This window comes from Physeter macrocephalus, chromosome 2, assembly GCF_002837175.3.
Source record: "Physeter macrocephalus isolate SW-GA chromosome 2, ASM283717v5, whole genome shotgun sequence".
NCBI lineage: Eukaryota > Metazoa > Chordata > Mammalia > Artiodactyla > Physeteridae > Physeter > Physeter macrocephalus.
In genome coordinates this window covers 58,372,411-58,386,374 of record NC_041215.1, presented here as the reverse complement: position 1 = coordinate 58,386,374, position 13,964 = coordinate 58,372,411, and the positions used below count along the sequence as shown (strand labels likewise).

Here is a 13,964-nt window from a genome sequence, read left to right as displayed (position 1 = left end):
AAGGTAATAAAAGCTCACTATGGTATGAATAAAAATATAAAAGGAAATAAAGCTCACTTCCCTAGTGCACGATTTAAAACAATTGGAGAGAAATTCTAATGCATGGCATAGAGCAAGGTTTAAGAAATGTGTGGCATTCCACTCATTCATTCAATAAATACTTAATCTTCATATGGAATGCTGCAAACTTTTACAGGGCCACTAGGCTGGATAGAGCCTATGTAGAATAATGGGAAATATATGGAAAAGTGAAACACTTAATTATTTTATATCAAGAAGTTTTTAGAAAGTGAATATGACACTGAACAGAACAATGGGCTTTCAAGTTTATGGGAAAACAGAAGTCAGAAAGAGATCTGAAACTGACATTGGATTTCCCGTAGGTATATCGTGTGACATTCATTAGTAATACCCACCAAGTATTTCTGGTTCTCCACTTTCCAGCAGCACTTTGGTAGCATTGTAACCTGTGACCCTCTGTGGTTTGGTGGGATCATGTGACTAATTCTGGCCAATGAGATGTAAGCAGAAATTAGATATGTTATCTCAGAGATGAGCATTTGATTGCTGATTCTCCAGAACTCTCTTTCCCTCCTGTATGGAGGGAACTATTTGAGATGGTGGCTGCTCTTATCACTTGGATCCCTGATTGAGCCTGATGTTATGCAGCATGAATGAAATATAAACCTTTACTGTTTTAAGTCATTGAGATTTGGGAGTTGTTCATTACTGTTAGCATAACTTACTCTGTCCTGATTTATAGGAAGAAGTGAGTGTGTATGGGTACTTAAAGCAAAGGATGACTTCAGAAGTCTGGGAGTCTAGGGACATTCAGATGCAAAAGCTGAAGCCAGGAGGAGAAGGAGAAAGAGAAGAGCAAAGAGAAGGAGATAATGATTAATGTATTTAATATCCTTCCTCTCCCCACCCCACCTCCTTATAACACACAACTCCCCAGTTTGCCTGTGATCTGCCTTCCAAATTTATTTATGCATTCGTTCCAATCAAACAATTCCCTATACCTCTGATAAATCTTGAAAACTCTTACCTCCTCCTCCCTACCTCTTCTCTTCCCTTATTCTAGTTAGAGAATCACAGAACTCATTGCTGGGGACTTAGAGACCAACTGGTTCGAATTCTACCTGTGTTGTGAATCCTTGCTATGCTGCCCTTACTATGTTGACCTGAAATCCTTTTAGTTAAACTTTGACTCATTTGCGTTATTGAGGTTCACAGAATAAGTCTTACCTATATCTGCTTTCAGGAAAAATTGCCATGATCTATGAAGCTGGAACAAAGAATACATATTTGAACACAAATTTTAAATATGCTCACTTAGAATTTGCTTTTTAAATTTTTTTTTTTTTTATGCGGTACGCGGGCCTCTGACTGCCGCGGCCTCTCCCGTTACGGATCACAGGCTCCGGATGCGCAGGCCCAGCGGCCATGGCTCACGGGCCCAGCCGCTCCGCGGCATGTGGGATCTTCCCGGACCAGGCGGGTTCTTAACCGTTGCGCCACCAGGGAAGCCCCAGGCTTGATTCTTTACCTGGGAGTTTTTGGAAGGGGTGTAGTTAAAGGTAATACTATGCCCATTGTCTTTGCACATTCTCTAACCCAGTGAAGGGAGGATCTACCAGGAAGATTTTTGGTCTTAGCATCTTCAGTACTGATAATGCCGGCAAGACTAGCTGCTGCATGCTGCCACCAAGACTGGTGGCTCTGCCCACTAAGTATTAGGTATAATTAGACAGGTGAGTACACCCTTCTTCAAAGAAACACTTTATATCATCAGGGACAGCTTCCCTTTAGGGTAACTTCCTCCCTTTCTGCCTTTATGTTCTGCTCAATTGCTATGGGCAAAATCTTCTTGTCTCCTTCCATTCATCCTCCCTCACAATAGGTGAGGCTACAGAAAGGTGAGGAATCAAGCATATATCCTAAATCTTCTTTGACCCCTGTTACCAATCATCACTAGTGAGAGATTCTGAGGCTTCCTTCTTTTTTTTTTTTTTCAATTTTTATTGGAGTATAGTTGATTTACAATGTTGTGTTATTCAGGTGTACAGCTGAGGCTTCCTTCTTGATTCCTCTCTTCCTTTCATCAGTTTCACCCAATCCATTACCACAACCTGTGATCTCTACCTCCAAAACAAAATGGCGGCAGAGATTGTTAGATGATTACCAAACCAGGTTCCCTTTCTACCTGGGCATAGTCATAGACTACATTTCTCTGCCTCCTTTGCAGTTAGGTGCATGGAGAATGTGGCTAGTTTCTAGTTAATAGAGGGTGGGTTAACTTGATGTATAACAGTTTCAGACCAGGCCCATAACAATTTCCCACAGGTGGTCATGCATTTGCCATCTCATGACTGAATGAGGAGGACTTTCGTGGCCCTGGAGGAGAGTGCAGTCAAAAGGTAGAAGGAGCCCCATTCTCCCTGTACCAGGTAGAAAGAAGCACACCAGTCAGGAAGACCAAAGAAAATTCTACTCTGTTAAACCACTGAGATTGGGATTTACTTGTTACCCTAACTCATATAATACAGTTATGTTGTATTATATCTGCCTTTTTCTGTCTCTATGCTTCCACCCTAGTCCATGACACCATAATCTCTTGCTTGGACTATTACAGTAGCCTCCTGTGTCCTTCCACGTTTGCTTTCTACAAGTTATTCTCTGCATAGCAGCCTGAGAGATCTTTCAAAAGCATAAATCAGAACTTGTAATTCCCCTGCTTAAAAACTTAAGTACTCCTGTGGAACGAAAATAACGTCAGTCTCCTGATCTTGGTTCCTAACCTCCCCCATGTTCTGGTTCTTGTTCACATTTCCAACCTCACCCGCCCTGCTCTAACTTGAACAAGCCAAGCTTATTCCTACCATAGAGATTTTGCAAAAAGGCACGCCTTTCCCGTAATCTTCCTTACTTTCAAATCTCAACTTAATTATGACCCTCTCAGTGAGGACTTTGTTGCCCAATCTAAAGCAGCCTCCTATAGCTTTTTATTGTAGGATCCTATTTTTTTTTAAATAAATGTATTTATTTATTTATTATTTATTTTTTAGCTGCATTGAGTCTTTGTTGCTGCATGCAGCTTTCTCTAGTTGTGGTGAGCGGGGGCTACTCTTCATTGCGGTGTGCAGGCTTCTCATTGCGGTGGCTTCTCTTGTTGCGGAGCTTGGGCTGTAGGCGTGCAGGCTTCAGTAGTTGTGGCTCGCAGGCTCTAAAGTGCAGGCTCAGTAGTTGTGGTGCATGGGCTTAGTTGCTCCGTGGCATGTGAGACCTTCCTGGACCAGGGCTGGAACCCATGTCCCCTGTGTTGGCAGGCAGATTCTTAACCACTGCGCCACCAGGGAAGCCCTAGGATCCTATTTTTTAAACGTCAAGTTTTTCAAGATTTAATTTACATAGGGCAAGTCACCCTTTATAAGGTGTACCATTCTATGAATTCTGACAAACATATACAATTGTGTAACCACCATAATCAAGATGTAGGGGATCTCAAGGAGTGGATACATGTATATGTATAACTGATTCACTTTGCTGTACACCTGAAACTAACACAACATTGTAAATCAACTATACTCCAATAAAAATTTTTAAAAAGATGTAGAGCATCTCCATCACCCCAAAAATTTTCCTGGTATCACCCTACTTTAGATCTATCACAACCTAATATTCTTTTCCTTTTTTTTTTCTTTTTTTTTTTTTTTGTGGTACATCGACCTCTCACTGTTGTGGCCTCTCCTGTTGAGGAGCACAGGCTCCGGATGCGCAGGCTCAGCGGCCATGGCTCACGGGCCCAGCCGCTCCGCGGCATGTGGCATCTTCCCGGACCGGGGCTCGAACCCGTCTCCCCTGCATCGGCAGGCAGATTCTCAACCACTGCGCCACCAGGGAAGCCCCCTAATATTCTTAAATACACTTATTGCAATCTAATATTTTTCTTGTTTATTTACGTATTTGTTTATATTTTAACTCATTTGTTTGTTTTATTATTTGTCATCTTCTGCAAGGATATAGATCCATGAAAGCAGGGAACTTATCTTCCTGGTTTACCTCTGTATGCTGTGCCGAGAATCGTACCTGGTACATCACAGATTCTGAACAAATATTTGTGAAAGTAAGGAAGGAAGAAGGAAGGAAGGGAGGGAGGGAGGGAGGGAGGAAGAACCTCTTTGGGTCTTGCTTGACATATGTTTTCGTATGTCCAACGGGGGTATGTAATAACATCCCTTTTAGAGTACTCGTGTAGAGAGGAGGAGAGGAGATGTTGACTATAAGAGCCCCTAGCATCATGCTGGCATTTAGTAGTGTTCAGTACATAGAGTTCCTGTGAAGTCAGTTCATCAGTCTTCCTTGGCCTGTTTGGCACTTTCAGTTAGACTGGTCTTATTTTTACTTTTGCTATTTTGTTCTGTGGTGCTGCCCTCCACGGGTCCAGGGCTTCTCTCTCACTAGTGTCAACTCTTCAGGTCAGGGTGGTCAGTGACCTCCCTCAATAGCCTCCATACTAACAGAAGAGAGAAGAAGCTTCCAGATTTCTTCCTGCTCTGGCCAGTAATTACACGTGTTTCTTTCACAAGACCCACAGTGCTATTATGAGGAGCAAGATAAGGGATTCTCTGTTGTCTCCTGTCTTTATGGTTCCAGTGACTCAGCAAATAGAGTAGCTCACCTTACTGTGAGGCTCTGGGCTCTCTCAAGGATTTACTCCCCGCTCTGAGCCCCCTTTAGTGCTCAGCCTTGGCCCAAACCTCAAGAGAGTCAGCACCCTACGTGTCAGCCCTGACATACTTTTCCAAGGGACCGCTGCCCACAGCTGATGTTCATCTAGCTCCAGGTTACAGTTGTCAGATTTCAAGTGAAAATGCTTTGTCACTATTCTCTAGCTTCCATCTCAAGAGGGCTTTTATCTGCATACACTGGAGACCTTTGTTTTAATGCTTCTTAGCCAATTTATGGTGGGAACAAAGCTCAGAGCACAGACTTTTTGCTGTAAGTAAAGCAGATACATTAGAAACTATACAACTTCTTACTAGGATGTTCCCTCTAACACCGTGTATAATAAGACAAATTAGAAGCAACTGTGATGTAAATCGACAAAGGAATGATTAAATAAATGATGGTTTGGCCATATCTTGGAATACTGTGCAACAGTGTAAAGAATGAGAAGGAAGAATTCCAAGACTGATGGGAAACATTTTTCATTAGTATTATTATTTGAGTATTTAAATAATAATGTTGGTTACTGAGTAATTAAATTAATTCAGAAAATTTTTTTAAAATTTATTTGATCTGTTACCAAATTTGAAATCTAGGAGAGAGGTGGAGGAGCACCTTTTTAACACCCTCTTGTGGAGAGTGTATCCTCAATGTAGAAACAGAGGCCCAGAGAAATTATTGCATTGGCCAAGAGGTTCTTTCATTTTTTTCTGTAAGATGGCTCTAGTAGCACTTAGTTGTCTTTAATTTCATTTGAAACAATTTTATTAGTTTGTATTGTGACAGCTGTCATATCAACATGCATTTTAAAAAAATCAAAATTGGTGAATTTTTGTATAGCCATTTTAATATTGAAGATGGAAGAAAAAAAGCAACATTTCCGGCATAGTATGCTTTATTATTTCAAGAAAGGTAAAAACACAACTGAAATGCAAAAAAAGATTTGTGCAGTATACGGAGAAAGTGCTGTGACTGATAGAATGTGTCAGAAATGGTTTGCGAAGTTTCATGCTGGAGATTTCTTGCTGGACAATGCTGCACGGTTGGGTAGACCATTTGAAGTTGATAATGATCAAATCGAGACATTCATTGAGAACAATCAACCTTATACCATGAGGGAGATAGCTGACATACTCAAAATATCCAAATCAAGCATTGAAAATCATTTGCAGCAGCTTGGTTATGTTAATTGCTTTGATGTTTGGGTTCCACATAAGTTAAGTGAAGAAAACCTTCTTGACCCTATTTCCGCATGCGATTCTCTATTGAAACATAATGAAAATGTTCTGTTTTTAAAACAAATTGTAACAGGCAATGAAACGTGGATACTGTATAATAATGTGGAAAGGAAGAGATTGTGGGGCAAGCAAAATGAACCACCACCAACCACACCAAAGGTTGGTCTTCATCCAAAGAAGGTGATGTTGTGTATATGGTGGGATTAGAAGAGAGTCCTCTATTATGAGCTCCTTCGGGAAAACCAAACGATTAATTCCAACAAGTACTGCTCCCAATTAGATCAACTGAAAGCAGCACTAGATGAAAAGAGTCCAGAAATAGTCAACAGAAAACACGTAATCTTCCATCAGGATAACACAAGACCACATGTTTCCTTGATGATGGAGCAAAAACTGTTACAGCTTGGCTAGGAAGTTCTGATTCATCCGCTGTATTCACTAGACATTGCACCTTCAGATTTCCATTTATTTCAGTCTTTACAAAATTCTCTTAATGGAAAAAATTTTAATTCCCTGGAAGACTGTAAAAGGCACCTGGAACAGGTCTTTGCTCAAAAAGATAAAAATTTTGGGAAAGAGGAATTATGAAGTTTGCCGAAAAATGGCCAGAGAAGGCACCTGGAACAGGTCTTTGCTCAAAAAGATAAAAATTTTGGGAAGATGGAATTATGAAGTTGCCTGAAAAATGGCAGAAGGTAGTGGAACAGAAGGGCGAATACGTTGTTCAGTAAAGTTCTTGGTGAAAATGAAAAATGTGTCTTTTATTTTTATTTAAAAACTGAAAGCACTTTTTGGCCAACCCAATAAACTGTCTTGGCTTGTCAAGGTCATATTTATCAGAATCTGGATTAAGACCCAATCTGTTGATTCCTGTTCACACATCATTAATAAAGCCAACATGTTTTCTCCAGAGAAGGGAAATATGGTGTTTTCTGAAAGCCTTTATACCAATCTAATACCCTGTCACTGCACGGCCAATGCTCAGAGATATTGATGGCCTTAGGATCAAGGGGAGGCTGACACATAAATCATGCTGTGGCATCCTTGAAAAGGAAGATAATATTGTGTATAATGGGATGAAACATGGTAGCTAATCACAATAAACACATTATCAGTTGGAGTGTTTAAACAAAGAATTATCTTTAAACAGTGTTAATATTTGGATGTGATAATCTTGCCACGGCCAAAATGTTCTAAGCAGAGGAAAATACACATGTGGAAGTTCAGAAACCGAAACAGCTGATTCCTTTGGAGAACAGCCAGTTCTTCAGTTTAGCCGGAAAGGGGCATAGTAGGAAATGGGGAAATGATCGGAAATGAGACTAGAGGGAGGCACGAGCCAAGTCTTCTTTGCAAACCTAAGGAGTTTGAATTTTTATCCTGAAGTTAGAGGGCACCTCTTAAGGGCCAAGAAACTGTCTGCAGCATGTTTCTTTCCATAATTACTTCAACCTTCATGACTCTTTTCAGGAGTCCTCTACTTCATGAACTTCTATGACTCCCTGGTCCAATTAAATTCATTTATTTGAGAGAATTAAGGACTGCAATCTATTTTTTTAAATAAATTTATTTATTTATTTATGGCTGCGTTGGGTCTTCGTTGCTGCATACGGGCTTTCTCTAGTTGAGGCAAACAGGGGCTACTCTTCATTGCGGTGCGAGGGCTTCTCATTGCAGTGGCTTCTCTTGTTGTGGAGCACGGGCTCTAGGCGCACAGGCTTCAGTAGTTGTGGCTCGTGGGCTCTAGAGCACAGGCTCAGTAGTTGTGGCGCACGGGCTTAGTTGCTCTGCGACATATGGGATCTTCCCGGACCAGGGCTCGAACCCGTGTCCCCTGCGTTGGTGGGCAGATTCTTAACCACTGTGCCACCAGGGAAGTCCCTGCAATCTGTTCTAAATGAAGAGACTTTTTAATTGAATGGCAAAGCATATGTGTGTGTGTGTGTGTGTTTGTATTACCATATATTTAGTATACCTTGCCATCAGGTGCTATTGGGATAATAAATAAATAGAAATAAATATATACAAGAACACACACATATATACAAATTTTTGAAATAATTATTTATTTACCTATGTTTCAATAGCACTCAATGCATACCATTAGATTTAAAAGTCTCTCCTATGAAGTAAGTCAGACAGAGAAAGACAAATATCGTATGGTATCGCTTATATGTGGAATCCATAAAACAAAAAAACAAAAAACAAAACACATACAAATGAACTTATTTACAATACAGAAACAGTCTCAGAGACTTAGAGAATGAACTTATGGTTACCAGAGGGGAAGGTTGGGAGGGAGGGATAGTTAGGGAGTTTGGGATTGACATGTACACACTGCTATATTTAAAATGATAACCAACAAGGACCTACTGTATACCACAGGGAACTCTGCTCAATATTATGTAACAATCTAAATGGGAAAAGAATTTGAAAAAGAATAGATACATATATATGTATAACTGAATCACTTTGCTGTATACCTGAAACTAATTATGACATTGTTAATCCCCTATACTCCAATATAAAATAAAAAGTTAAAAAAAAAGTCTCCTCCATAAGGAACAGATTGTAGCCCTTAACTTTCCTCTTTATAGAAATTCCACAGCAGCCACAAAATAAAAAAATTTAAGAGAAAAATGCATTCATAGAAGGACTAAAAATCAGGAAAATGCCATCATCAAACAGAAATTTTGAAAAATTCCAAAGAGAAACAGATATGGTTAGCTAAGTAGAGGAAAATACATAAGCAGGAAAGTGCTTCTGCTAAAGGTGGGGTTGGCTTCGGGATTGCTCTGAACACATAGCAGTGACTGTAAGTAATAGAAAGTGTCCCTTCAGCAATCATTAGTATGATTGGGGAAGCATCCAGAATGGTCAACCAGATCAGCCCTGGCCAGGCAAGAGGAAGACAGCAGAACTGTTCGCTTCTAACTAGAACAGTGAGGGTAAGCACCTGGGCCAGAGGCAGGGCACTATGCTGGGTGACTTTTTACCCTCAGAAAGGAGCTGGTATTTCCAGAAGATAAGCTACTGTAACATCCCAATAGGCATCAGATTCAACTCTTTCCCAATAATAACTGGTGCAGACTCTGTTGAACAGAAGCAGAATTCTCAGACAGGCAAATGTGGGATCTCAAAGTCACAGAGGAACTGAAAATCAAGCATCACCAACCATTAAAGGAATAATCACAACCATGAAAGGGAAGCACTTAACTCAGCTAACATCTGTGGAAGTTGAATTTATAGAGCAAGAGGTAAGAGTGGGTTGTAACCATGAAACAAGAACATTATGAAAGAGAACCAATGAACAATGATGGTAATGAAAAATATGATCATTGAAACAAAAACTCAATAGATGAGCTGAATAGCAGAATGGAGACAACTGAAGACTGAATAAGACCTGGGGTATAGAAAAGAGAAATTATCTCGAAGCCTAATAATGCAAAAGGACAAAAACATGGAAAGTATGAGAAACGTTGAGAAATGTCTTATAGCCCCATAGATTTCACATTTACTTAGGTAGATCCTAAAACAATGAGGTTGAATATATTCTTGTATGCTTATTGATCATTTGTATTTCTAGCTCTGGGACTATTTTTTTATGCTAGGCTGAACTACTAAAACCGGGTGGATTTTAAGGATTGGCAAGAATGATGACTCAGACTTGTCTGAGTTTACCTTTGCACAAGATCAAGGATACAATATTGTAGGGATGCTCCTTTCTAATGCACCTTATGGTTATCATGAAAGCATGTCTAAAGTTTGGTCATCTCTGCTACCTGTAAGAATGTGGAATTCCTCAGATCAGGAGATCCCAGAACTGTGGGCTTGTTATCCCTTTTTGGCTTGGAGAGGAAGAAATGAAAGTCAGGAATGTCAGCACTCATGAGTCTACTTTATGATCATTTCAAGTACTACAAGGACGTATTTCCTGTTTCATTTTTGCTATTCCATTGGATCTGCTCAGAGTTTCAGTGCCAGAGACCTGCACATTGCTTTTCACACAACTTTTGCCATTTTTCAATGGGTGTTGATATTTGCTATTTCTAAATGTACCACATACATCTATGTTTCCCCTTCCTCCACCAGAAAACAATCTATTCAAAATTTTGTTCCCTCTCCCTCATGAAACCTTCCTTTATCCTCCACAGGTAGAATGAATTTCTCTCAGACTATCTTAAGAGTTCATTTTTTTTTTTTTTTTTTTTTTTGTGGTATGCGGGCCTCCCTCTGCTGCGGCCTCTCCCGTTGCGGAGCACAGGCTCCGGAGCGCAGGCCCAGCGGCCATGGCTCACGGGCCCAGCAGCTCCGCGGCACGTGGGATCCTCCCAGACCGGGGCGCGAACCCGGTTCCCCTGCATCGGCAGGCGGACGCGCAACCACTGCGCCACCAGGGAAGCCCAAGAGTTCATTTTTATGATAACATTTTCTGAATCAAGAGTCAATTCAGGACATATCATTGGCACATCGGTAAGGTTTGTTGAGCAAATGAACAATTATATTCTTCAAAACAACCCTGTTTTGGTAAAGCCCTGCCACAAACATAGTTATTCCATTGAATTCACCTTCAACCTCAGAAGCATACTCGTCATAATAATAATGATAATTTGTAAGAGAGAGACAGTGTGGTACTGAGAAGAGAACAGATTTGAAATCAGATGCATTAGCTTTGTGACCCTGAGCATGTTTTATTTCATTGAACTTCAGTTTACTTGTCTGTAATATGTGGGTAAATAGGTTGCAGGGTTCCTGTGAGATTTCTGTGAGCTAACACTTGAGAAGTACCAGGCACATAACAGGCACTCAGTAAATGCTAATTCCCTTGGTGCTTTATAGCATATTTTTCAAAGAAGTCCACATTGATTATTCCATTGGAGTATCACAATCCAGGTAACATTCTTAATTTTGGAAATTAGTTATGGTACATGACTACTGGTCCCAGAATATATAATTTGCAAATTAGAATAAAACATAAATCTGTATTTTAAAAGGTCTTCCATTTAAATTGTCATTATCCTTATATCTCTCCCCTTCACCAATAGAGCAGGGTGGAGATGGCAGCAGAGGTGCAAACCAACTGGCAACTGAATAATTTCAAATTCCCTCTCCCTCCCTTCCTCCTCCTTCTCTTTCTCTGTCTGTCACACACACACACACACACACACACACACACACACACACACACACACGTGGCTTGAGGAAATAAAGAGAAGAAAGACATTCCAAGAAATAGTGTACATTTAGGACTCTCCAAGTGGAATTTCCTTTCTTTCCCTTCTTGGCTTTTATCCCTCTCAGCTAGTCAAAGAAAATGTGCACAGCTGGATGTGAGAGGTGGGCGAGCCCAGTGTCCTCTGACTGCTGGCCCATCCCCTCCTCTGCCTGGGATTTCCCAATTAAGAAGACATGAGGAGATGGAAGAAGAAATTTTTAAGGGAGGACAGAGAAGGTTACTCTAAACCAGGGAAAAGGAAGCAGGGAGACTCAGAATGCAGGCAGACGTCTACTGCTCTCTTTTCTTTTAGTTAATAACAGTTACTGCCAGCTGTTACTGCTGCATTCAGATCTTCCTGGGTTTTTAAAAAATGTATCTCAGGGACTTCCCTGGTGGTCCCGTGGGTAAGACTCTGCACTCCCAGTGCAGGGGGCCCAGGTTCGATCTCTGGTCGGGGAACTAGATTCCACATGCAAGCCACAACTAAGAGTCCACATGCCTCAACTAAGAAGCCAAAAATAAATAATAAATAAATATATTTTTTAAATGTATCTCAAATTTTCCCTATTTCTGTCATCCTTCCTGGTGTGCTTGTGGTTATAGAAGTTCATTTGTAAAAGTGGCAAAAATGACTTCTTTATTAAAATTGATTTTTTTTTCAAAATAGTCAATATATTATAAAATAGTTATTTTATTCTTAAATATTTAATATAATTATAAGTGGTAGTGTGACATCTCAGGCTACTTGCCACTACCAGCTCATGCCCACTCCTTGCTAACCTGGCTGCCCTTTTACTTGGAACAAATTCCACTTTAGCTTCCTAAATATTTATCTCTATGTCAGCCTTCTTGTTTCATCTTCTTTTTTGCCAGATAAGGGGTTTTTGGTGGTTGGGGGGAGGGAGTGCTGCAGATAGGCAATTGTTTAACTTGTCTCTGCGTTATGATTTTACAAGCAATGTCAGGAACTGTCTCCCACCTCTCCGGACACATCAAAAGTCTCACTATTGATGAGTATGCCTTTCCACGCTGCTGTGTTTTTGCATAGTGATATGTAACTCTGGAGAAGTGTAACTAACTTCTGAAATTTTTCTCTCTGACAGATGAACTTTTATTACTTCTTCAAAATCCTATCCAAATGCCATCTCTTGTGAAATGATCTTTGCTTCTTTTGAGCAGTTTATTTCTTGAATCACTTCTACTTCTCTGTTCCCATAGTGCACGGAACACATTTCTACCATGCATACTATGGTATCCTTTTCATTTCTGTCTCCTCCATGTAGACTGTGATGGGTCTGAATGTTTTAAGGACTTTTAATACATAATACCAGCTTGCTCTTTAGAAAGGTTTGCACTAATAAACACTCCACCATCAGCATGAGTACCATTTTTCTTCCACTCCAACAAACACTAGATAGAATAATTTTTAAAATTTTTGCTAATTTGGTAGACCAAAATTGGCATCTCATTATTATTCAAACTTACATCACATGTGGTGAAACATTGAACAATACGTTTTGTGTAATAATGGCTATTTGTGTTTTGAACTAGTCATATTTTGAGGTTGATTCAATTCTGTTATTTTATTATTAAGCACTCCACCCACCCCAACCTCTTACCCCATTCTGTTTAGCACTTCTGGGGATTACAGTACTTATTTTGCAAAACATTGCACTATGGTGATCTGATTAAGTTACTTTATGGGAAGGTACTATAAGGCCATAACATTTTCCTGGAAAACAGCAGTGCTGACTTAATTCTTTGTGGTTATCTGTGCCCAGTCACACTACTTCTGAATTACACATCACTACCGGTAAGTGCAATAAAAATTTATTCCAAATGAAACATCACTAATAAATCTGGAAAGAATTTGAAAAGTCCCTGGAATCAATGGAAATATTTTTTGATGCTAATAAAATTTTATAATATATTTTATGTATTTGTGTTGAAGAACCTTATCAGGGAAAGAGGAAGTGGATTTAGAAAATGGTTAGAAAGTTTGTCAGTATTTGATTTCACGTGAATTTTAATAGTTCCCTGTTAATGACAATAATGATAGTGAACTAACAATAACAACAACAACAGTAATAACTAAGATATATTGAGTGTTTAAAAGGTGATGGGCATTTGGAATTCCCAGGCGGTCCAGTGGCTAGGACTCTGCACTTTCACTGCCAAGGGCGCAGGTTCCATCCCTGGTTGGGGAACTAAGATTCCAAGCCTAGCAGTGCGGGCAAAAAAAAAAAAAAACAAGATGATGGGCATTATTCTAAAGGCTTTACACATTTTAGCAAATTTAGTATTTATAACTTACTCTACCCATCTCCACCCTACTCAGTTTCCTGAGAGCTGAGGTTTACAAACAACATTGTTGGAGTCACTTGCCACCTGGCCTTCAGGGTGTCTGGCCAGTGGGAAACAGGTAGGAGATTGGAGGGAGGCAAGAGGAGGGAGGTTGGGGCCTATATTTCCTGGCCTCCTTCCCATCAGCTTGAGGCAATTATCCGCATCCTCTGCTAAAGGATGCAGCTCTTGTCTTGTAACCATTTGCGAGAATCTACCCTCTGCATGCTAGGAATTCATTCTTCCCTTTGTGCCCTGGTGGTAATAGGCTCTGCTCAAACCTTCACAGCCAGTTCCTTTATTAAAGCTTCTCCATTATCCTCCTGGAGTGCACCCTCTCTTTTCCGGCCAGGATCCTGGCTGATATGCTTGACTGATAATTTATAGAATTCTCAGTTCGAAATTATCCTCCTCAGAATTTTAATGACATCAAAGCT

General features: G+C 40.1%; 1 protein-coding gene across 1 annotated transcript in view; it reads left to right on the top strand.

Moving 5' to 3' along the window:
* The window catches only part of NMI (N-myc and STAT interactor), a 112,828-nt gene that overhangs the window by 44,920 nt on the left and 53,944 nt on the right, over nt 1–13,964 (top strand). The gene's annotated exons all lie outside the window — the stretch shown is intronic.